This window comes from Vicugna pacos, chromosome 7 (assembly GCF_048564905.1).
Source record: "Vicugna pacos chromosome 7, VicPac4, whole genome shotgun sequence".
NCBI lineage: Eukaryota > Metazoa > Chordata > Mammalia > Artiodactyla > Camelidae > Vicugna > Vicugna pacos.
This window is the reverse complement of record NC_132993.1, coordinates 58,280,161-58,303,173: the sequence shown is the minus strand read 5'-3', so window position 1 is coordinate 58,303,173 and position 23,013 is coordinate 58,280,161. Positions and strand designations below refer to the sequence as shown.

The 23,013-nt window shown below is 38.1% G+C and overlaps 1 protein-coding gene across 9 annotated transcripts in view; it reads left to right on the top strand.

The window, feature by feature from the left end:
- The window catches only part of UMAD1 (UBAP1-MVB12-associated (UMA) domain containing 1), a 194,043-nt gene that overhangs the window by 91,771 nt on the left and 79,259 nt on the right, over positions 1-23,013 (top strand). Inside the window, exon 3 of one of the 9 annotated variants that reach the window (XM_072964939.1) lies at positions 15,273-15,576. The exons of the other annotated variants lie outside the window; for them this stretch is intronic. The gene's annotated coding sequence lies outside the window, so the exon portion shown is untranslated. Of the gene's footprint in view, positions 1-15,272; positions 15,577-23,013 lie in introns of those variants that run through there. 9 annotated transcript variants of the gene reach the window in all.

Genomic DNA, 23,013 nt, shown 5'->3' with positions numbered 1-23,013 from the left:
AGATGTTTTTGCCCAAGTGTTCTGAGCACATTTAAGGTAGGCTAGGCTAAGCTATGATGTTTGGTAGGCTGGCTGAATTATATGCATTTTTGAGTTACATTTTCAACTTACAATGGATTTACTGGGATGTAGCCCCATTGTAGGTCGAGGAAGATCTATATATCTTCTATATCTTTTCTAGCTCAAAATTGCATTTTTATAGGTTATTTAAATTGGATAGTGTGAATTATTGGATTTTGTTAGTAATATGATTTCACAGTCCGATTAGTGTATCTTTTCAGTACATTCTATAGGATGTGGATTTTACTTTTCCAAGGGAAAGTTGTATTTTGAACATCTTGAGGACAAAAATATATGCAATATTAGAAATGATCATTAAGTACAATGACACAAGACACTAAACTTGTTTCCTCCCAACCTTGTTTATCTTTCCTGGAATGTACAGCAATTACAAATGCTGATAATTTAGAATAACCATAATTATACACACATGTAAAGTGTGCTGTCTACTTCTGCCGGATCAGCCTCCTCTGGCATCCGTCTGGACACAGAACTCTGTCCCTCTGCTTTGTTCTACAGGAGTTCCAGTCACATTGAGCAGGTTGTGGCCTCTTTAAACTTGACTGAAAATATACAGGGTCACAGCATGCTGTTGCTCACTTTGCCTTTCTCTCTCTTTCGCTGCTTACGTAAATGAAAGCCTAATGGGAGATAGTGACCAGGAAATGGACTGTAATGGAGAAAAAAGTACTAGAGACTGTGAAGCAGCACGCAATTAGCCCTGACTTAAGTCGGGCCTGGCAAGGGTTCTTGGAAGCCAGGGAGTTCATGTTGGGCCTTAAAGAAGGAAGACCTTCAAGGGCTGCGGCTGGAAGGAGGTACGAGGACCTGCCAGGCTGGCCCATCTGTTAGCTGATTACCAGCCTCTGCCATCAGCACGCAGAACAAAAGTTCTCAGCTCTGCCCAAATTTCTGGCCCACAAATTTGTGAGGTATAAAAAAATTAGTCATTGTTTCAAGTCATAAGTTTGCAGGAGTTTGTTATGCACCAATAGATAACAGAAATGCAGTGAAAGCCAAGGAGAGGAGTGCTTTTGGGGGGAGGAATGCTTGCTAAAGACGGTGCTTAGTAATCTAAAAGCTCTTTCCGGAATATGCTGTTGAGTGTAAATTAGAACTTCTAGCAGGAAGACTGAGTTTGGAAAGAATTCTGGGCTCAGAAAATGACGTGAACGAAGATAGCAAGGCAGGGAAGAACAGGATATATGTAAAGCAGACAGTAGTTAGATGTGACTGCGAGCAGGCCACCTCTTGGGGAGTAGTGAATGGCTGGAGAGGAAGGTTGAGGACGTGGTTATGAAGGGCCTTGAATGTGAGCCTGGAGAGACTGTTTGACACAGAGCCCTGAGGACTTTTTGGAAAGAGATGTACTAGCAGAACTCTTCTTTAAGGAAACTTTTTTTTCAGGTATTTCTGGGGAGGGCTCAGATGAGAAATTACAGGATCCGTTTGGAAGCCATTGCAAGATGTTATGTGAGTCTGATTTGTGGTGGCTGCAGCCAGACTGAAGATAAGAAAATAGATGGGAAACATTTTGGGCCGGGCCACCTGTAACCCACTCAGTGCATTCTGGGAATTAAGAAGGTACCCCTTCAAGACCTTTTACTTCCATCTATTAGAAAATTGTTGTAATATATTTATTTAATTAGAATAAGACACTTGACTGCCATCTACTGGAAAGTTTTAGAATAAGTATATACATGTATGATGTGAATGCTCCGCCCCCAGATGTGACATTCTTGTGCAGTACACAACCTATACAACCATGCCTGTGACCATCATCATGTGGATATGAGTGATAAGACCTGGTAACTGCTTGTCTTACTTTTCAGAGGGAAAAGGAAGAAATTTCAAGTCTGGATGGTAGGGAAGTTGGTAGTAACATTTAATAGAATGGGAACTTATTCTTAGCAAATATATTCACAAAACAAAGTTACTCTAAACATGGAAAATTCAAGATGTTCATCATTTTATTCATCTATCCCAGTACTTTGCATTTGCTCAGTAAAAATTTTGTTATCATCTGGAGTCTCAGCTTTCTACCCTGTGTGACATCTGAGAATGTTGACTAAGTCCTTTCTCTTTTGGGTTCCATACACCCTTTTCTCCTGTATGGTTTCCTTCCTCCTTGATCATTGGTTTTTCTCAGTTTCCTTTGCAGACCCCCCTTTTCTCAGATCTTCATTCTTGTGCCTTTGCATACAGTGGGTGCACAATAAATATTTGTTGAACTGAATTAACATTGCCTTTGAAAGATCAATTTCAGGTTGACTAGGGGACTGACTCATAGGCGCCAGGGACCAAGGGTGTGCCAGAATTCAGAAAGTAGAATCCTATCCTGAATACGTGTCCTTGTTTTAGGGTCTATTTTCTACACAATGGGTCACTCTTCATTGGGGAATTCCTGTACTGTTGATCTGTTCATCATTGTTCAGCAGTGGCGCACCAGGAGAACAAATTATTTACATTGGCTGTGTTGTAAGGGTGTGTCTCATTCAGAAAATGCTTTCAAATAAAATAATGAAGCTTTCCTAGCTTCTCACTTGGAAAGAACAAAAAGTTACTTTTTTTTAATCGCTCACAAATATTACTTTTTCTTTTAAATTGCAACTCATGTTCAAGTACATAAGTGAAGTGTAAATATTTAAACATTTATATATTTTCAGCGGAGGTTACTTGCTGATATTCTTACCATCATTATCATCCCGTCCCCTGACCTGTTCACCTAGGTTTCTTTTGCTTTCATTTGCCGTGGGGCTTGTGTATCAAGGCAAACCCAAGAACTTTGCTCTTCTGATACAACTTCGCAAACATTTATCCTGTGGCTGCTTTGTGCAGAGTGTGCTGGGAGGCTGGTGGAAGATACAAAGGTTTCAGATTGCTTCTGCCCTTGAGGAGAGCCTGGCTTAATGGGAGAAGTAGACACATATGTAACTGCTCCAGGGCAGGTGATGACAAGGGTCATAATATAGTGCAGACAGAGCCAGGATTCCCTGTGTAAACATCACTGTAAGACTGAGCCACATACATGGACTTGCCGTATTTCTTTTCTAAATTGCACGTATTTAACTCTTAACTTTCCTGGGTTGGATTAGAATGTGTTTTCTTCGAAGATTCTTGAGTCAGAAAGGTACTATGATAATTAAGATTTAACTGAATTTAACTAAAAATGCATTGAATAGGATTAATTTTAGCAGATTTTTAAAATGCTTTTAAGTTGGCACTATTGAAAGAAACTAGAGAAAACCAGGAGTGATACTAAGTAAACCAGGATATAAAAAAGCAGTTTTATGTTTATGTAAGCCCAGTGTTTAGGAAATAAATATCCTGAAATTCCCTAGCCAAATTATATTTTAAAATATGTTTTGAGCACAGGAAAAAATGTTATAAACAGCATAGTAGGAAGAACAAATATAACTCCCATAAATATAATGAGGTAGCATTTAAAAAAAAATGGAATGGATCATTACTATTTAATTAAGTCACCTTTCATTTAGACCAATGACATTTTTGTAGTCATTGGAGAACCAGACATTTAAATTTTTAAAATTTAAATATATTTAAGATTTGAAATTTAAACAAAAATGTCACTTTGGCTTCTTATTAATCATTACCTCTACATGAACTCAGTCTCAAAAAATGAATGGGTGAAATTGAGCCACACACACAGTGTACAAAAATAAATGCTACTAAAAGTCATTTTAACTTTTGTTTTACATTAGTCACAAAATTAAGTGTATGATTTATGTAGTAAGTAGTGAGGTTTACTGACTTAACTTGATGATGTGCAACTTTTACTTAAATTCATTCTTCTTACTAAGATGAAATGCAGTTTCTTTGTGAAAGCATATTACCTAGTTTTCCTTTGCATTTTCATTGGAAATCTAAAATCAGAAATGAATAGTAGATCAACCAGTTTTACAGATGATAGTAAATTGGGAAGCATCTCAAATAGTGAAAAAAGAGAGGTATCACTAAGATACATAGAAAGAAAAAAGGTTTCGAGGTATCACAGAAAATAGTGAGAGTCAGAAAATGCAAGCTAATACATCCAAGAGCAAATAATCTGAAATAGATATTCAATGGGAGAAAATGCTTAGTAATGCTGAAAGGGAGATATCAGACAGCAAAGCAGGTATGAGGTTGCAGTGGGATAATGACAGGCACAAAGAGCCATGGCCGTTTAGAGTCATCTTGCAAACTCATTACAATGAAGAAGAAGCAGAAATCTGCCAAGTGACAGTATTAAGAACATTTGTCTTATACCAACCCAAGAACTTCCAAGCCAGTTGCCACCAGTATTGTTGAGTATTTTGGAAAATAGAAATTACAGTGCTTAGAATAGGGAAGGATTGGCCTAATAAATGAGATTTTAAAAATAAAATGGCTTCTCTTCTGTTAAGTAATAAAACAATATGAAGTTATGATGGATATAAGCAACTTTCTGGAAGACAGATTTGTTTAGATGAGACTGAGACCATGGCAGCTGGGAGTAATGTGAACACTTTTATAGGCAGTTCTCAACATCCAGGTCAGTTGTGCAGACTGCAAAAGATTATCATAAGGCAGTGATGGGAGCTGGATCCCTTGAGGTAAGTTGGGAGTTCATGAAGAACTCTGTTAAGTAGCAGTGCCAGAATTGACTGGAAGCAGTGTGTTTTAACAATGAGGTCATATTTCTACTGTTGTTTCTACTGGTCAGATTACTCTGCCTCACTGTGTACAATCTGTGGTTCAGTGTTTATACTCTAGGACCATTCAGATGTCTTTGCCAAGGTACCCTGTCCTTTCTCCTAGCCCCCTTTTTGATCTTGGCTTTTGGAATTTCTTTGGGTACCTTTTATCTCTGCAACTGGCCTTCTGTTTCCTTTAAAAGCACTTCCTTCCCTCTGTATACCTGCTGTCCTGTCTTAGCACTGATCATGTTTATATTTCAGCCGCCACTACTAGTGATGACATCTCTTTGCTCTAATGCTTACTCTCATCAATAAGAACACATCAGGTCAGATGTTGTCTTGGCTGCTCACACCTAAATATTTGAAGCCCTGTTCCTAGTCTTCCCTTCCCAAATGCAGCCAATACATAGCTTTCTACATAGGCTGGTAAGGACAGCATCTCCCTGATCAAAAAGCCTGAACTCTTTCTAACCCTACTCACATCTTGTTTCTCACCACTTTATTTTTTATCTATCTGTCCCTTTTTCTCCAGTAACAAAGTTCTTACTCTGCTTTTGAGATCTTTCCCTCAAAAGCTTCCCTTTGTTTGTAGCATAATATTCCAATGCTTAATAATAATGATATTTAATAAAATCATACCATTGTCTCAAAAGCTTTTGATGAAAACTTCTAATTTAAATTAGATTTATGTATTTTGCTACTTTCTTATTTAAAATATTATGAAAAGGAAATAAATTATTAAGCAAATTTTTTAAATGTTGTGGCTTAATATTAAAGCCCTAAAGGCTGCCTTTTAAAATTAAAAATTGTTAGGTCATTGAATTTGTTGACTTTTATCAAACCATCCATCATTTCTTGAGTTCCACCTCTGTGTCAGGGACTGAGGATTATAACTGAAATGTGGTCTTTGGCCTTAAAAAATCTCACATTCTTGTTATGGGCAGTAATTCTGGTTGGATGGCTGAGAAACCATTCATACATTCAATAAATACTTACTGCGCTCTGACGCTATGCTAGGCTCTGTGCTAGGGCCTGGGGAGACATTGTGGTAAGCAGGACACATAAGATCCCTGCCCACATGACTTCCAGTCCGCTGGGGAGACAGACCGTTACAAAGTTAGTAAAATGGGAGGTTGAGAGGTGCTGTATACGCAGGGGACTTAACCCAGTACGTGAGTGAGAAGGAACTGCAGGAGGACGGAAGTTTGGGGTGGTACTGGGGAAGGCCCTGCAGAGCACAGGGAACCTGCAGAACCGAAAGGAGGCAGATGTGAATTTACAGTAGATCCAGCTGGGGACTGGTAAAGAGAGGGGAGAAGAGGCTGATAACTAGAGGGAGACTTGGGGTTCTTACCGGCTTATTTAAGAACCACACATCTGTCTGAAGTTTTAAAAATAAAATGACCTACCCCCAATTTTTAGAATTAATTACCTTCCCCCTATTTAGTATCTTTGGAAATGTTTTTCTGAATACTTATTGAATTCTTAGCCAAAAAAGTAGTGTGTATGTGTGTGTCTGTAAGTGGTAAAACAGTTCTTCTCAGTTACAAGTTGTTTTAATAATGGGATAATAATTTTAACCAGAATTAGCCTTCTGATCATTTGTATGGGATAGAATCTTATGTTAGAATCCAAATATGCCAGGAAGAATCCAAATGTGGCAATTTCCTCATTTTAATAAAATTGTGATTATGCTGGGACATCAGATTATAATAGTGCAGCCTTGCCAGTGAGGAGCCAAATTTACTTGTCTGTTTTGTTTTCTTCCAGGGTACATACGTAGTTAAATTCAATGAATTTTTAAAAATGTTTTTTACTCTAAGCTACTGCTTATTGCAGGCAAACCCAATGACATACTATTTGTTGCTTCTATCTGCAGGCCAACAATTTATACTGCAAAGTGAAACTTTTACTATTTGACATTAAAGTTCATCTGATTAATAAACCGATACCGCGTCAGGTTGCAAACTTTGTCGTGAATAAAATAGGCCCTCACGCAGTTTAAAAATAGTACACCAGCTGCAGGTCCAGAAAATACTTGCTGCTACTCACATAATAAAAGAACCCCCCCAAGCCTTATAATTTATAGATTCATAACCACTTCTTGTTGAATTTATTCTTCTAAATGGTGCAGGTGCTGCTTTGGTCTAAAACATACAACCCTCTTTAGGCAATCCACAAGAACTTCGAGGTGCTTAATTTTTTCCCTTCTCATATTGTGAGCTGGTTAGTGTGGAGGATAAACTCAGCACTTCATTTAAAGCTCAAAGGTGTGATTGTTTTAAAACTTAGCTCAAATTCCTTTTTTTCATCACTGAAATATATATGTAATTTCCTACAGATGTGTAATTGATCATTTGTTCACGATTTGGACAGTTCATTTTAAAACATCTTGTTCATTTATTCAGAAATATTAGGATCCTGCCATGTTCCAGCACAAGTTGAGATGTTGGTGATACATTGGTGAATGAAACAAAAATCCCTCCCCTCACGAAACTTAGAGTCTAGTGAGTGGAATTTATATTCTGTTGAATTTGATAAGAATTCTTCCCTAGTCTGCTTTTATAGAATCTCTGGCCTGATGAAATTGAGGTTACTCTTTCAGGCTCTGTCTTTAAAAATCCTTCCACCTTAAAAAGCTGGCGGGCATGTGTTGCTTCAGAAATAGCTGCTACTATTTATTGTGAATAGTGAACATTCCAAGAAATTAAGCTCTCAACGTAAAGTAGGATTAAACAGTTTGCATTGCTAAGCACGTTTATTTTAGGTTTTAACTCTGGAGTATTAGAGGTTGGGATTATTTTTATTAACAAAGGAGCATTTTTGCACAGTTTAATAAGAGGCTGAACAATTCCAGGAGATCATCGGTGGCTAATACGAATTCTACAGTAAAGTACTCAGCTCCAGATCATAATGCTAAAAATGCAACCCCCCCACATACAGCAATAACATTTTATATTTAGGTGACAAGTACCTTTTTAGGAATTTTACATAAATTTACTAGTCTAGTCCTCCAAATAATTATTTGAGGCAGGTACTTTTACTATACCTCTGTACCACACATGCGGAAGCTCATACTCAAGTAACTTGCCCAAGGTTACAAAGCTATGAAGAAGCAAGGTCAGGGTGAGGTCCCAGGTGGTCTGTCTCTCAGCCTCTATGCTCTACTACTGCTCATACTTAAATATATGCTTATGGCCCTTCTTGCTTTTTTGTATTCTAATAATTTGCTGTCTCTCAAATATGTTAATATTGTATAGCATACACACTGTACTCTAAATATGAGATGAACATTTTCCCTTATTCATAGCTGCCCTATATTGAAGAGAGCTTTTTTTTTCCTCAGTGTAAGTCCAGTAGATAGTAACCTGGAAGTTCATTTTTTTTTTGATTCTTAGTTGTGTTTGCTTATTTGTTTGTTAATTAAAACATTTGTTTGTTTCTTTATACCTAGTACCCTAGCAGATTTATCAAATTTAAAATGAAAATTTAGTCAGACTCATTGTATGTAAAATGACACTTTTCTGTACAGCTGGAAAACAATGGGAAAGAAAAGCAGCCTTCATTTTCTCATACAGAGAAAGAACACAAGTTTGCCATTTGGAGAGGGATTTCCTCTTTTCCCCCCTGTAGTATTTCAAGATGTTTTTCTCCTTTTGGGTTTTTGCTGGAGCAGGTATTTCTGCCATCCTGACTTCACACCCTCTTCTCTCTCACATCCATGCTGTTTGCTTCCTGGATCACCCTCCCCTCCGCTCACCCTCCTAGGTCTGCCGACCGCAGCATCTCTGACCCTGCTCTCCCCACTGCCCAGTTTGGAGGAGTTGGCTTCTTCAATGTTTTGGCTTTGTTTCTTTACTCATTTATTAATTAAACTCCTTGAGGACAAGGGTTTCCCACCCTCCTCTTCGCCCTTGTTTCTTTCACTGGTCAATCCTCAGCACCATTGTGCCAGATGTGTATTAGATGTTTGCTATTTGTTGAATGAATGCATGCCTGTATTATGGCACTCGCTATATTGTATTTAATAGCTTTATACGTGTTTTTATCCTTCCCCAAACTGTAAGCTTCTCATTTTATTTATCTTTGTATTTTCCCTAATGTCTCTAGCGTATTAGGTAGTCAGTAAATGTTTATTGTCAGAATGAATGAATGACTAATATCTTTACCTCTCTGTGGTCCTGGAGGGAGAGGATTAAAAGGAGGAGATAAGGATGTGTACTGACCCAGAGGACCAGTTCATTGTGAATTTTTGAACTCTGAATCAAAAAAGGAGGAGCAGAAACACCAAGACCAGAGGTCCCCTTTCACTCATCTGTCCAGAAGTTTAGCTTTTGCGTGTGTGTAATCTGCACATTTGGGCATAGCAGTCAGTGTGAGTCCCAGATACTCATTTGTCTTTCAGGGTAAAATGTTAAGGAAAATAGTTCTAGAGAGAGGAACCTCAGTGAAAATTCCATAAATCTGCTTTTGTCAACTAGGAAGACGTTAAGTGGCATTAACTCCCACAAAAATCTCAAAAAACAAGTGCCCTCCATTGTCTATTTTTTTTTGAAGACATAGAGAACTTTAAGCATTGTATTTTAAGGTTTAATTCAATGAGTTACAGAAATGAGGGCCTCAAGAATAATATCCAAGCTTATTACACACTTGGGGGATCCTTGAAGATACCCATTTTTCCTGTCTCTTTACACCTCAGAAAACCTGCCTCACTCACAGGCTGGGTTTTCCCTACACATCGTATGATGCCTTCGCCAATCAAATGCTTGTGGTGGGCTCACTGTGTACCCAGCTAATTGGCGTGGTGGCCCGCTGACCGTGGCCAATTAAATTTATTTTAGAGTGGCCCTTTTAGGTTCCATAAAGAGTGGAGAGAGGTGGGAGGGCCAGAGGGAAGCACGTCTATACAGAGGAAGCAGCATGTCCTAAGAGTTCTGACAGCCTGGCTTGTTCTAGAACTGGTATAGCATGTTCATCATGGTTGGAACGTAGGTTCCAGGAGAGGAGAAGGAATGAAATGGCACTGGCCTGGGGGAAAATGAGCTAAATGGATGAGCGTAGATGCCCAGAGGTGTTGGCGATTTAAAACCCATCAGCGCCATAATCACTCTTTCCCTCTCTTGCCCACCACCTCTGCACGCAGAGTTCCTCTTAGTGTGCTGACTCCAATTCAGATTTATCATGTGCAGCCTCAGATCAGCACTCTAGATAACATCCCTCTCTCTCTTATTTTTACCAACCCACTCCTAATCAACTGTATTTTCCATCATCCTTAGTGAGTATTCTAAACTGGAACAGCTTTTCTCAGGAACCCAGCTATCCCAACCCCCTTGTTTTCAAGTAAAGATCTATTTCCCTTGTCCTTTTCCCAAGGAAGATGGGACCTGGCGACTGCCCCTTCAGCTGCCTCCCCTTCACACCCAGCCTGACCTCCATCGCCAGCTGTCCTTCTAGTCTTTCTGCCTCAGGGGGAAGTGTGTCTCTAACTTCCCTCTGGTAGGTACACTCTGACACCTCCTCCAGGACTCTTGAACTTGCCTTATGCTCTGGGACCTTGCTCTGTTTATCATCTAGTTCTTATTTCTTCCTTAATACAGGATCTTTCCTTTCAGCTTGTAAGCATCACAGATCTCTCCTACTCCATTCTTTCCCTTTTTTCCCCTCAGGATGTCCTCTGTTTCCCCTTATTTCAGCAAGGAAGATGGTCACAGTATTTAGAAAGATTACTGACTGATGAGGAGGAGGAGGGAGTCAAGGAGGCCGGAAATTTGAGGGAAAAGATCCATTAGGAGGGTATTGAATCAAAGTGGTGGCCATGGGGAGGAGCAGACAACTCTGAGGGGCATTGAGGAGATAGAACTGACCAGACTTCGAAATTGAATGAATATGAGATTTTGAGGGACGGTGAGAAATCCGTAATGATTCCCATGAATTGAGCAAGTGAATACTGACAGGGGAGCAAGTGTTACGGTGACGATAACTGAGTCCCTTTTGGAAGTGTTGAGGTGAACTGCTCTTGGGCATGCAGTTGGAGAAATCGAGTAAGCAGTTGAAAGTGTGGGAAGTATGGCCTGTAGCTCAAGAAAAGCATTGGTTCTTCAGAAATAACTTTGTCAGTCAAACACATACTGGTATATCGTGAGTTATAGCAAGGATAAGATCCCTTAGAAGATGGAGTGAGAAAGGAGTAACCCTGAGGAACGGGAATGAGAGGAGGTAGAATAAGAGGAACCTGAGAAAGAGACTGAGAACAAATGGCCAGAGAAAGTAAGTAACAGAGGTTTTGTGTGTGTGTGTGCGCGTGCTTGTGTGTGCGCGTGCTTGTGCGTGCGTAATTTTTTTTTATTTTTAAAGCTTCATGGAGACAAGGATGATTGTCTTAACCAGCTTCTGACAAAACCTGGCAAAATTGTGTTGACTACTGAGTCTAATACATGCCATTATTGACAGGGCTCACTGAAAACAGTCTTCTCTTGCTGGGACTTCCTTTGCTGGAAATCTCATATTGCTAGGAATTTGGAAGGAACAGGTTTGTAAATCAGATGGTTTGGAAAGGCAGAGTGTCAAGAGGAGACACATGGAAAGGTCGGGTGTCTAGCATGGTTCTGGGGCCCAGTCATGGCAGCAGAACAGCACGTTACTTTCAACAGAGACTGGTTTGTCAGTGTAGGTGGTATCGATTGCTGTCTTTGTGAGAGAGGAATCATTGGTAGCGTCATGCCAACGGTTTTGCCACCAAAGTGGAAGTTCACAAATCTGAACATTTTCTTGTTTTTATCTCCATAATGTTTGATCGTATTTAAGTTTCATTGCAATACTGTAGTCATGCGTCAGAATTAAAAGCTGTCTAAATTAGATTATATCCTTATGTTTCCACAGAAAGTCTTCTTGGGGGCAAGGATAGAAATTTACAGCAACCAAAGCCACTAATAACTTTGCTCAGCGTCGCACTAGCCACAGTCCATGCAGGGTCTCCATGGGGGTGGGAGGAGGTGGACAGTGCCTCAGGAGCTTGGCAAGAGGGTCCGTTGCAGGCGTGCACAAGTTTTAAGTTTTCTATTTATGAATGATTTTTATCCCATCCTTACGAAACAGCTGTCTGTTTTTTGTGTATGTTTTCGAATCTGCATTAGATATTAGGACAGAGCTCTGTGTTTGTAAATAAGGAAATTATATTTTTATATAAATACAAGGGAGGCATGCTCAAACATTTTTTAATTGAGAAGCATTTGTGTGAAAATAGACTTTGGAGACCTCACGCTTACATCACAGATACTGTATGAGCATTGTGAGTCAACTGGGAACCTTCAGAAGTTTCTTCACATAATTCTGTCGAGGATTTGAGCTGGGATCAGATTCCCAGTGTCTTAGTTGCAAATGCAGATGTGTCACTTGACCTTCCTTCTCCAGTATGGATTTTAACTGAGAGCATTGAAAGGCAAGTTCAAAACGTTTGTTGCACGTTTTGTGGACACACTGCGGCTTTCTCATGAACTACCTAATGCCCTTCCACATACGGTATGTTCTTTACAGTCAGCCTTTAGTCACAGGCAGTTTAAGCTGTTAAATAGTATCTTGCTTGAAAAGGTAGGCTGATGGAGTTTCTATCTTCTGGTACATCTGGTAAGTTAATATATACAGTCTCTGGGAGTCTCCTGCAGGGACCTGTTTTTACACGCATCCAGGGACGTTTATGTAGAAATCAAAGGCCATGAATCAGAAGAACCCAACTCTTGTTTCCAGTGTACTGGAGGCTTAAAAAAATTGGCTTTGAAAAATTGAAAGTAGTGTGGTTTGTTTTTATTGTGGCACCGATCAGGAAGAACAATTTACAGTCATTGCCATTCTTCACAGCTGAATGGAGCAGAGGTGCCTGCCTCTGAAATGGAGCAGCTGCACCCGTTTTCTCTGGGCTCACAGAAACATTTGCTTTTTAATGGGGAACTTTGGATGGTGGGGTACAGTTTGTTTTCATGATGGAAGTGGTCAGTTGTGCCTTACCAGACAGCTGTAGTGTAATTAAGAAAAACTGTGAAAGTGGATTAGATATAACAGAAGAAGCCTTTAAAAGGGGGGTGGGATTCACCTTAAATTTATTCATTTTTTTCTTTAATGCTTAAAAGCAGAAACATCCCTAGACTGCACTATAAGATTTTGCTATTTCATAATATCATTTAGCTCTAGGAAATATAAGATTCTCTACTACAGCATAATTGTTTTTGTAACAAATGCAAACTAAAAAGAATGGGTCTTAAGATGATTTAGCTTATGAAAGATCTGCTTTTAATATAATATTTAATAAGAAATTGCATAGTTGTATTTATGTTACTTTAATGCATTAAAAAAGTTAGTGATCTGCTTTTGTAGAAATTTTTGAGGCTCTTTTTTCAGACTCATTTTGTATACAGGTGGCAACATTAGAAATGCCTGTTTCTTAAGACCAGAAATTTCAAGAGGTGAAAATTACCTTTTTTGTAATAATTTTTTAATGAATTAGTCATTATAATAATGAGATAATCTGGCGAAGTGTTGATACGTTGTAGTTAAATGTGGAACATTAGGCTGTCAGTTGGCTTTGAAAAGCATACATTTACTTTATGCAGCCGACTTTGAAATAGGAATAGAAATGCCTTAATTTGCATCACAGTCTACAGTAGTAAAATAACTATTCCAAGGTCAGCGGGAGCTGAATTTTTTGAAAAACTATTGTGTTCACAAATAACGGATTCGTACTAGACACTCACCTATTGTAAGTTTTTATACTGATTGCCCAACACACTAAAAGAAAATGTTCTCCTTGGCAAAACAAAGGTTCCAGGTTCAGGTTTGCTCTAAGAGTTTATCCTGTATTGGGGATTTTCTAGTGGAGACTCTCGGGCTTTGTTCCAGTTAGAGGACCTCGGGAAGCCGGTGAAGGGAGAAGGTGGGCAGGGAGTTAAGCCCCAACGCTCCTGCTGTTTCCGACTCTGCAGCCCGTATGCTGGGAGTTACTACAGGAGGAGGACGCTACATTGGGCGTTTCAAAGCAGTAACCCAGCTGTCACTTCCCCCGCTCCCTGGGGGCTGCTCTCTCCTGATTGCTTCTGTGTTTCCTCACCAGAGGCCCTAAGAAAACGCTGAGAACAGGCCGGAGTTCATTCTAAATGGCACACCATGGCTGCAACTCGCAGGTTTTTCTGTTTGCAGACTGAGCCCTCGCGCGCACCAGACTCCTCTGCGGACCCCACGTTTACAGAGCATGAGTAAAGTTGCGTTTAGGAAGAGGCGGAGTGGAGGAGAGCATGGGGAGGGTTAGTGCGGGGGAATAGCAACCACAGAACTGTCTGAGGCCAGGTGTAGAGATAAGGATGGTGACTAAGAACACTGGAGAAAGAGCAGTGAGGAGATTACTGGAAATTCTAATTACTGAAACTAGATAAAAGAGATCTGAATTCAAGTCCCAGCTCGCCAGACATTTTGGGAAAGTCATTCTCCCCAGTTTCTGTTTCTTTTCTTTCTTTCTCTTGTTTTTTTCAAATGGTCCCCTTCCATCCACGTGGGTGCATTGGCTATTTTAAAAAAAATTTTGTTTTTGGTTTTTTTTAGGGGGGGAGGTAATTAGGTTTATTTATTTATTAATTATTTTTTATTTAACAGAGGTATGGGGATCGAACCCATGACCTTGTGTGTGCTAAGCATGCACTCTACCCACTGAGCTGTACCCTCCCCCCAGCTCCTGTTTCTTCATGTGTAAGGTGGAACTGCAACACCTGTTCTACACACCGAACAAGTTGTAAGTCTTAGGAAAAAAGAGAGTTGTGAATCCTACAGTGTAGTTGTAGAACCAGTCAAGCGATTTGTGTCTTTTCTGGGGAACTCTTGGCAGCCAAGGAAAGGGAATGCAGCAAATGTGAAATTGTACAAACATAGGTTCTTTCTCTGTGAGTGCTCTCAGAGCTCCTTGGTAATCCCATTATTTATCTCTATTTGATTCCCAACCTACAGTCCCCCCCACGACACCAATTCCAAACCCTTTCACCTTCTCAAGTCCCAGCCCCAGCCCCTCCTTTCTCCGTCTTGGTAGATAAACTCCTCCCCCACTTTGCCAGAGGGTTGAGCAAGGCCCTTGAGCTTTCCTGGCCACCGTCTCAAAATGTCTCTCTCTTTATCCATTTCCTTCTCACTTCATTTCTCCTCCTTGCAAAAGGTAAACTGTGTTTTTGACGCATTCTCATCCTCCCTCGTCTCAAACCTTGCTTCATCAACGATCTCATATCTTTCTCTTGTTTCTTTAATCTCTCTCTACCTGGTCTTTCTCCACAGTCAAGAAACTCTTTGAGTTCAGTATCATTGTGATTTTTTTTTTTTTGATTTTCACTGCTGAAATTCTCAAGAACCCTTTCCTTCTTCACCCATCCAAGCTTCCTTTTCATCCATTTCAATCTGGCTTCCATTTGTTTCATTGTATTGAAACTCGTGTCTAGAAAGCCATCACTAACCTCATTGTCAAATCCAGTGACCCTTACTGTGTGTTTGTTTTTATTGTTCTCCATGCAGAGTTCCTCGCAGACGTTGACAGCCCTGACTCTCCTTGAATCGCCGCCCTCTCCCACTTTGGCCCTGTGTGTCAGTACATTGCTTGTTGTCTTCCAGCTCTGTCAGGGACTGCTGGTCTCTTTGCTTCAGCCTCTAAGAGTAGATATTCCCTAGGATTCTGTACAAGGCCAACACTGTATACAAAAATTAATTCAAATTGGGTGATCTAAATATAAAATCTAAATCTATAAAACTGATCAGTGAGAACATGGGAAATCTTTGTGACCTTGGATGAAGGTATCTTAGATGTAACATCAAAAACATGATCCATAAAAGAAAAACTTGTAAATTGTACTTCATCAAAGGTATATATTCCGCTTTTAGAAAGATATTATTAAGAAGATGAGAAAAGTCTTGGATTAGGAGAAAATATTTACAAAACACATATCTGATAAAGAACTTGTATCTAAAGAACTCTCACTAAAGCTCACTAATAAGAAACAGCCTCATTTCAAACAATGGCCAAACGATTCAAATAGGCACTTCATCAAAGAGGATTTTTGGATGGCAAATAAGCAGATGAGAAGAGGCTCAATATCAGTAGTTATTACAGAAATGTAAAGTAAAACCACAGTGAGCTTCTACTGTACATGTTAGAATGGCTAAAATTACGGCTGCCTGTACCCAAGTTGGTGAGGATGTGGACAAATTGGAACTTGCAAATGTTGCTGGTGAGAATGTGAAGTAGTGCAGCCATCTTGGCAGTTCTTTAAAAAGTTAAAATTATACCTACTATATGACACAGTCATTTGACTCCTAGTTATTTTACCCAAGAGAAGTGAAATAACATGCGGTATGATTCCACTTATATACAAATTCAGAAACTGCAAATCTGTGGTTGATAGAAAACAAAGTAGTTGCCTGGGGATGAGAGTGTGGTGCAGGAGGAGTGGATTACAGAGGAGCACGGGGAGACTTTGGGAGGATGGATATGTTTATTACATTGATTGTGATGATGCTTTCACAAATGTATGTATATATGTCAGAACTGATCACATATGACACTTGAAAATGTGAGTTTGTAATACATTAATTATACCACAATAAAATTAGAAGAAATTGAATAGAACCACATACTAAAAAGGATGAATATTTCAGCATGTAAAGTATTCCTCAATAACTCTGACTTTAAAAATAAGCATATGGGAAAATGAAATATGGGGACTGAAGTTGCAAAATGTTATTAAAAACTATCCTCAAAAGGTTATATACTATATGATTCCATTTACATAATATTCTCAAGTGACAAAGTTACAGAGATGGAGAATAGATTAGTGGTTGCCAGGGTTTAGGGATGGAAACCATGGTGGGGAAAGTAGGTGAAGGATACACAGGAATTTTCAGTACTATTTTTGCAACTATATAACTAATGAATCTATACTTATCTGAAAATAAAAAGTTTTTTTTATAAAGCCCTTTGGGTATTATTGTGTTCTCTAATATGAAACAAAAATAGCATGTCAAAAAGTATCTATTTTTCAGATCTTAAATCAATAATAATTGTTACCATGCAAACACTAGAAATTGCTTTTATGGAAGTGATGACAACTTAACATTGCAGTGTTGCAGATAGAAGAGATAGCAAAATCATTTTCCAGTTTCTGGTTCCCCATCTAAGTGTTCAGAACCTTAATTTTTTCCTTAGAGATTCTTACTTAACATTTTCTAACTAGGCAATAGATTGAAATGGTTCAAACATACATAAAGGTGAAAAGTGGAAAGTCTTCCTCCAACATCTGTTTTCCAGTCACACAGTTCATGCTCTCCCCAAATTAGACAACTGCTATTAATTTCTTGTGTATTCATCCAGAATTTCTTTATGTGTATAAGAGCAAATACAAATATACCTTTTTACCTTTCTCTCTGCTTCTACACAAAAGGTTGTTGACTATACTGAATAATTGACACCATGCGCCTTTCACCTAACAGTGTATCTTAGGAAAATTTCCAGGTGGTATGTGGAGAGTGTCTTAATTCTTCTTCTTTTGGCAGTCGCACAAATTCCACTATGTGGCCATGCTGTACTGTATGTACTGGTCCCCTGCCTGTTGACATTCAGGTGATTTCCAGGCTTGCACTTTTGCACAGAACTGCAGTGAGTATCCTTTTACATGTGCCATTTCCCACTTGAACAAATGTATGTGCACATAGAAAATTGCCAATACTGACTTCTTAACCTAGAGAACATTTTATGTGGTTCAACCTAAAATCTGTAGAATACATTTTCAGATGTGTAATTATTTGAGACAGACTATTTAGTGCCCTTTTGATTTTCTGATCTGCTACCAGATACACATGACAACTTGGATGCTTAAAACGAGGAGTGGAGAACCTTCATTTAAATGTTGTTCCATATGGCTAAGGGGAAAATTTCCCCAAGTCCTTTGCCAGTAACTTCATTAAGTAACACGTCTGACTCTGACCCTGATCCAGCTCTGTCAGGCTTCCTTGCCTCTAAATGAAAGCCTTTGCTCTCTTCTTATTAATAGGCCTAAAAATAGAGCTCTGAGACCCTTATCTTTACCAAGGGGGCATTGCAAAAACTATCTTTTCATCTGCTATCTGTATTATCCTCCATCAGTCTTTGGAATTATTGCAGCTTTAATATTACAGCATTATATCTTATGCAATATATTATATTCTCTGAAAAAGGCTGATAATTCACATGGCAAATAGATGAAGTACATTCTCCTACACAATGAGCCAACCAGTTGGAGTCTTGGATACTCTAATACTGATCGGGTGTGTGTGTTTGTGTATGAAAGAGAGATGGTAAATGTGGCAAAATTTAACTGTCGGTGAATATAGGTGAAGGTGAATAATCTAGGATGTTCACTGTACTATTGTTTCAAATTTTCGGTAGATTTAATATTTGTCAAAATAAAAAGTTGAGAGAAAGCACATTCTTTGCTAAGATTGTTTACTGTGAATTAGGAGCTACTGCTTCATTACCTATTATGTTCTGGTTTTGGTTTTGCTATTTCTAGATCTGAAGACATCTTAGAACCTCTGCCCCTAGATTAAAAATATAAGTGATGATAGTTTATAATTATTGAGGGTTTCCTCTCTGCTGCATTTTGGGCTCAGCACTTTAAGTGGATGGTCTCATTTAAGCCTCTTATCAACTCATTATCATCTTCATCATTTTTCGTGTCAGGCCACTGGGGCACAGCGAGGTTAAATAACTTGCCTCAAGTCACACAGCTGGTGTGTGCTAGAAATGCTACTTGCCACCAGACTGGCTGTCCTTAAACTTGACCTGGACTTCACTTGACCTGGTCTTTATTTTGGCCTGAAGTATTCTGAAGTGAGAGATAGGTTATTCTTTAGCTAAAACTCTTACAACAATTGACTGATCCACATAATATGATCATCTGAAGGCCTCCTGAAAAACTACAAATGGATTTACACAGGGAGCAAAATTGACAAGTTTCTTGACACATTAATTTGCAAAGCTCTATGAAAAGGAACAGCTTTGTGTACATATAGGAGTCAAAACCTTCCTGCTCCTTTTCTGAGTTTGCTTCCTTTGTATACACTTGCCAGCCTGCTAAAGGGGCATTATTGCTCTTTTTCTGTATATTTTCTGTACCTTTCCCTTTCTACCAACTCTTTTCCATCAGAGCTTAAACAGATTCAAGCTTTTCCTGTCTTAAAACTATCCCCCTTTACTCTACTTACATTCTGGCCACCAGCATCTTCTTCACACCAAGCTTTCCTAACAAATGACTCTAACAAGATACTGTCGGGGTCTCTTTCTGTCTCTTACTAGCTCCTCTAACCCTCCCAGCCCCCCAACTTACACCTACCTGTTTTCCTTCTAGCAATTTTTCTTTGCTATTCTTTTGTTCACAAAACTGAGACTATATTTGATGTACAGTTTTGTAGCCTGATTTTTCTACTTTAATGAACATTTTTTTATGTCATTAATTTTGAAGAGCTTTTTATTAATACATAACTTACAAACAAACATGTACAAATGACACATTCAGTGACTTTTTATAAAATGTTATTAGCATCTACATTAAGAAATAGAAATGACAGAATCCTAGAATCTCCCCCAACCCACCCCTTTCAGTCACTTCACCCAGCTCCCCAGAGTTATCCTGACTTCTAACAGCATAGATTGTTTTGTATGTATGAAATGTATGTAAATAGTCATATAGTGTGTACATTTTGTGTCTTGCTCTTTCACTAAAAATTATTATATGTGTGAGATTCACCCATATTATGTGTGGTTGTAGTTCATTCTCATTGTTACAGAATATTCCATTGTGTGGCTTTAAATTAATAAGTTTTTAAAAATAATGTTAATGGCTATATATTATTCCATTGTATGAATATACCATAATTTATTTATTAATTTATTGTTTCTTCCATTATTTTTGCCAGATTTTCACTATTAGAAATAACTGTATAATGAACATTTTTGTGTAAATAACTGAAATAATTCTGACCGTTCCTTAGAATAAATTCTACAAGTGTATTTACTAGCTAAAAGGATATAAACTTTTTAAAAGTTCTTGACACATATTGCTAAATTGCTTTCAAGAAAGATTTTACTAGTTTCCTTTCCTACTAAGATATTACCTGACACATAGATATTCAATAAAATTTTGTTGATGTAAACTGAATGTACTACATTTTTTTATATCCTAGGATCTATTTATGATTTTTCTTTGTCATTGGTCTGTCTTCTTTACAGTTCATTGTTGTTTTAATTAATTTAGATATTAAAATCTTAAGTGTATAGGGTACAGATTGCCCCCCATTCGTATTCTTTTTCAAAAATTATCTGATTGTTCTTGCTTCTTAAATTTTCACTAGTAGAACTTTAAAATTTGCCAAATTCAGGGAAGAAAAGTAAAGATTTTATTGGAATTACCTTTCTGTACATTTATCTGGGAAGAACTGACATATATGTATGTATATAATCCTATCCAGGAGTGATTCTCCATTTTTTCAAGTATTTTCATTAAGTGTCACTCAGTAAAATTTTAGAAGATTTATTCATATAGGACCTCTTCTTTTTTTAAGTTACTTCCAAGTATTTTATATTTTGTGGCCATTTGAAATTGGGTATTTCTGTTATATTTTGTACATTTATATTGAGTTTGTATACACATGTTTTAATTTGTCTTTCTCTGACTTTCCTCACTTAGTATGATAATCTCGAGGTCCACCATGTTGCTGCAAGTGGCAAATACATGCATTTCGTATTTACCTTCCTTACTGAGCTCTTATTAATAGTAGGAGTCTTTTGTTTGGGTTTAGGGCCAAATGCTTTTGGGATTGGGTCCATTTAATTTCTAAGTTCAGAGAGGGACAAATTGATACCTGGAGTAAAAAAAATAGGGAAACATTAATCTGGAAACCTTTTAAAAATAGAATTGTAGTATTATAGTCATTTGCAAAACTCCATTTTTTTCCTGCATTGAGGTGCTGTCTTTGTCAAATACAAATCATTTTCTCTAGCCTTATGTTTTGAATGAAGAAGCAAGTCAGAGTTAAAGATAAATTCATGAAGAAATTGTTACATGTGAAAATAATCTCTCATTGCTTTAGGCAAAACATAAGAGGGAAAAAGGAAAACGTTCAGTTTTATTTTCAGCTTTCCCCCCTGTATTCTCATATACCATTCTGTTCTTCTGAATAGTTCTCATGATTCTGTCTCCTTACGCTATTTATTTATCTGAGGCCCTTACATGTGTATGCGTGAGAGACACGTTTGTGTCACGTGTTGTCTTCTGTATCACCTCAAAGGAGAAAGAATATATCTAGGGCATGTGTATATAAGTTGCAGCATATTTAATAAAAATAAAATGTTCTCAGTTAAATAGTGGACTTTTTTAAACTTTTAAGTTTATTATTTTCTTTTTTATTCATTTAAAATTGTAGGATTTTTGTTTAATCTTAAGAATAGGTTTTAAGTACCTAGAAACTTGAACCACAAATGTAATCAGAAAATAAGACATTAATCCTAGTTAATCCACATTATTGACCTTCTGTACCTACGTCAGCAACAGTAGCAGAATGTCTGGTGTGTAATCTCTTGTGTGGACACACATACTCACTGGCCAAGTCTGATCTAGAAATGAACTGTCCTCTTTTGAGATGGTAGTTTTGATGATTTTTAGGAGGAGACTTAGAGTCTCATCTAGTCCTAGTAAGGGGCAGACTAGTTGTACTATCTTAACTAATTTGTAAAATGAAACTCGGTCAGATCAGTTACAGATAGTTGTAACTTGCTGTAAGTGGTCTGTAAGCCAAGGCTGGTGTTATTAAGATCCTTATTTCCTTTGTCAAAATAAAAATAACTCACTATGTCTATGTGACAGTGGAACTGGAGTATGATAATGTAAGATTTCTATCTTTTTAGAATACAAATTACCTTTTTGAAAAGGCCGATGCTGTAGGGAGTGTTTCTCTGGGTGTTAAGCTTTGGGCCTGGGAGGTGAGAACTAGAAAGGGCAATAAGAACACCATGTTCCAGGTCTCACTTATGAAATGGGTTTGAAAAGAAGCGATGGAGAACAGTAGCCAAGATAAACTTAAAGGCTGCTTCTTGTGTCTTAACTATCAAGCTTCAGTTTGAAAGATGATTACTATTACATTACTATTGTAAATGGTAGAAATAAAGTGACATGCTTTCATTAGAGAGATGTAAAACTGGTTCCAGGTCCTTAAGAGAAAATAGAAATGAAACATCAGAGCCAGAAATAGTACACCAACCGCATACTTAAAAACCAACAACAGAACTGCTCCAGCAGGCACCCTGTTACATGTGGTATGCAGCTTGTTTTGCACAGGGTTGCAAAACGGTGGGTATACTTCCAGTTGAGCGAAACGAAACCAGAAAGAGACATTGCACTCCGTCTACTCTGATTCAGTACATTAACAAAAAGGAGGCAAAATAAAGAAGGAATGTAAGATGATAAATGATCTTGTTTGCCTGTGACAGTATGCCATTCCAAATGGATGCTGTTCATGGAGAGAGTTCAGAATGAACTGTTTCCTTTCGTAATTATACCAGAAAGGGACGTGGGTCTTGAACCCAGACAGACTTTAGTTTGAATACTGACTCTACCATTTAGGTGTTTTGTGATGCTGGGAACTTTAAAATCTCTTTTTCACTGTTCTCTTCATCTGTCAAAATAAACAACTTCTTCATGAAGTTGTTGCTAAGAATTTCTCTCCTTTCATGAAGCTGTCACACGTTCCTTGAAAAGTAGAAATAATCATATTTGCTCAAAATCTTTTGAGGAAAGGTGTTATATAAGAAAAGAAACAAGACCAGCCTGGTTACACAGTAGTGTATCACCTGAATATATTTTTAAATTTGCTTCTGCCTCTCCTTAGAGAGATTCCTTAATTATCTGATCTGTGTTAGAGTTTCTGTTACACGTGAGACATCCCTGGGTAATTGGGCATACTAAATTCCTCCGTAGCCATTTATGAGTAAAAATGGTAAAAAGGTGAAAAGGGTAAAGGATTAGTTGTCTTTTGGTTGGTGGGTTAAAAGAGCCATTGAGCTCTCCATCACTGTCTCTGACTTTATCTTCATAGACTGTCTATGTTTTCTGACCATCCTAGCTGGTCCTTTCTTAATTTATTTTCTGTTTATTTTGAAATAACTTGGAGCTCACAGAAAAGTTGCAAAAATAGTACAAAGAGCTTTTTGTTTTATCATTTGAGAGTAAAT